Here is a 3,176-nt window from a genome sequence, read left to right as displayed (position 1 = left end):
ACCGGAAGGGAATACCGGAAAATATACAGGATTACCTACACTAGACATGAAGATGATTCATGAGATGATCATGATGATAATTCATGATGTGATCATGATGATGATCATGATGATGATGATTCATGAGATGATCATGATGATAATTCATGATGTGATCATGATGATGAATGATGAGGATCATGATGATGAATGATGATGATTCATGAGATGATCATGATGATGAATGATACCATTCATGATGATGAATGAGACATCATTCATGATGATGAATGATGATGATGATTCATAAGATGATCATGATCATGATGGATGATGAATGATTCGTGAGATGATCATGATGATGAATGATGACTGATGATTCATGAGATGATCATGATGATGAATGATGATTATGGATGATGAATGATGATGATTCGTGAGATGATCATGGTGATGAATGATGATGATGATTCATGATTCTGAATGATGATGATGATTCATGAGATTATCATGATGATGAATTTATTTATTTATTTTTTTTTTTTTTTTTGTATACAAGATCGAGGCTCGTGAAAGAGCGAACATTAATCACACAGAAAGACAAACAGACACACAAAACAAATAACATCGGGAGCGGTAGACAAGATGGGGAGAGAGGGGGAAGGACACAAACACAACATTTGAGAGCAGGGACCGAGAGACATGGAGACATCGAGAGAACTGTGGGAGGGAGAGGGCTTTGGGGGGGAGGCATGGGAAGGGGGGGGGGGGGGTGAGAGAGGTATAAAACATATGGACACTGCCAAGACTTCCAGGAAAGAAGTTGGAATTTCAAACAAGGTGGATCTGGGGTGAATTAGTGGGGGTAGAAAAGATCAAGGTTTTGGATGGGGGAAGATAAGAGATGGTGGTGAACAGCTGTTTTGAAGACCTGGAGGGAGGAGTGTGATTGAAGTGAGTGTGGGAGTTTGTTCCAGAGGCGGGAGAAAAGAGGAATGAAAGAGTGAAGGTGAGCAGAGAGCCGAGATTTCGGCAGTTTAACCATCAGAGGGTGGCTGGCAGATCTTGTGCGACCTGTAGGAATATTTGGGGGACAGAGCACAGAGAGAGCTGGGGGAGCAAGGCCGGAGAGGAGTCGGTAGAAGACAGAAAGACCACCTACCTGCCTGCGGTGAGTGAGTGAAAGGCCCTCAGAGATAGCTTCATCGCGGGAGATTCCAATGATTTTGAAAGCTTTGGATTCAACAGCGTGAAGCCGAGCCAGGTGTGAGGCAGGAGCACCAGCCCATAGGGGAGAACAGTATTCCATTGAGCTGCGGATGAAAGCCTTGTATGTGGTGAGGAGCTCAGGTGTGCCTAGGAAGGACTTCGCACGACGGAGGATGCCCAGTCGGCGACTGGCTTTGGAGGCCAGCTTGGAAATGTGGTTTTCCCAAGAAAGATCATGGCAGATGGTGAGACCCAAAAGCTTGAGCGACAAAAGCTTCATGATATGATCATGATGATGAATGATGATGCTCATGATGATGATGATGATTCATGAGATGATCATGATGATGAATGATGATGATTCGTGAGATGATCATGATGATGGTGATTCATGAGATGATCGTGATGATGATTCATGAGATGATCATGATGATGAATGATATCATTCATGATGATGAATGAGACATCATTCATGATGATGATGATGATTCATAAGATGATCATGATGATGATAGATGATGAATGATGATAATTCATGAGATGATCATGATGAAGAATGATGTGATCATGATGATGAATGATGATGATTCATGATGTGATCATGATGGTGAATGATGATGACCATGATGATGATCATGATGATGATCATGATGATGAAGGATGATGATTCATGAGATGATCATGATGATGATGATGAATGGTGATGATGATGATTCATGAGATGATCATGATGATGATGGATGATGAATGATGATGATTTGTGAGATGATCATGATGATGGTGATTCATGAGATGATCATGATGATGCATGATGATGATTCATGAGATGATCATGATGATGAATGATATCATTCATGATGATGAATGAGACATCATTCATGATGATGAATGATGATGATGATTCATAAGATGATCATGATGATGATGGATGATGAATGATGATGATTCGTGAGATGATCATGATGAATGAGATGATCATGATGATGAATGATATGATCATCATGATGAATGATGATTCATGATGTGATCATGATGGTGAATGATGATGATCATATATGATGATCATGATGATGAATGATGATTCATGAGATGATCATGATGATGCTGATGAATGGTGATGATGATGATTCATGAGATGATCATGATGATGATGGAAGATGAATGATGAAGATTCGTGAGATGATCATGATGATGAATGATGACTAATGATATTTCATGAGATGATCATGATGATGAATGATGGATGATGAATGATGATTCGTGAGATGATCATGATTATGAATGATGATGATGATTCATGAGATGATCATGATGATGATTCATGATATGATCACGATGACGAATGATTCATGAGATGATCATGATGAATGATGATGATGATTAATGAGATGATGATGATGTATGATGATGATTCATGAGATGATCATGATGATGATGGATGATGAATGATGATGATTCATGCTATGATCATGATTATGAATGATGATGATGATTCATGAGATGATCATGATGATGATTCATGATATGATCATGATGATGATGGATGATGAATGATGATGATTCATGCTATGATCATGATTATGAATGATGATGATGATTCATGAGATGATCATGATGATGATTCATGATATGATCATGATGATGATGGATGATGATGATTCATGCTATGATCATGATTATGAATGATGATGATGATTCATGAGATGATCATGATGAATGATGATGATAATTCATGAGATGATGATGATGTATGAAGATGATTCATGAGATGATCATGATGTATGATGATGATTCATGAGATGATCATGATGATGATGGATGATGAATGATGATGATTCGTGAGATGATCATGATGATGAAGATGATTCATGAGATGATCATGATGATGATGGATGATGATGGATGATGAATGATGATGATTCGTAAGATGATCATGATGATGAATGATGATGATTCATGAGATGATCATGATGATGAATGATGCTCTC

Source organism: Myxine glutinosa, chromosome 12 (genome assembly GCF_964187855.1).
Source record: "Myxine glutinosa chromosome 12, kmMyxGlut1.1, whole genome shotgun sequence".
In the NCBI taxonomy this organism is placed as follows: Eukaryota; Metazoa; Chordata; class Myxini; order Myxiniformes; family Myxinidae; genus Myxine; species Myxine glutinosa.
The sequence above is the reverse complement of the archived record's forward strand: the minus strand, read 5'-3'. Positions refer to the sequence as shown.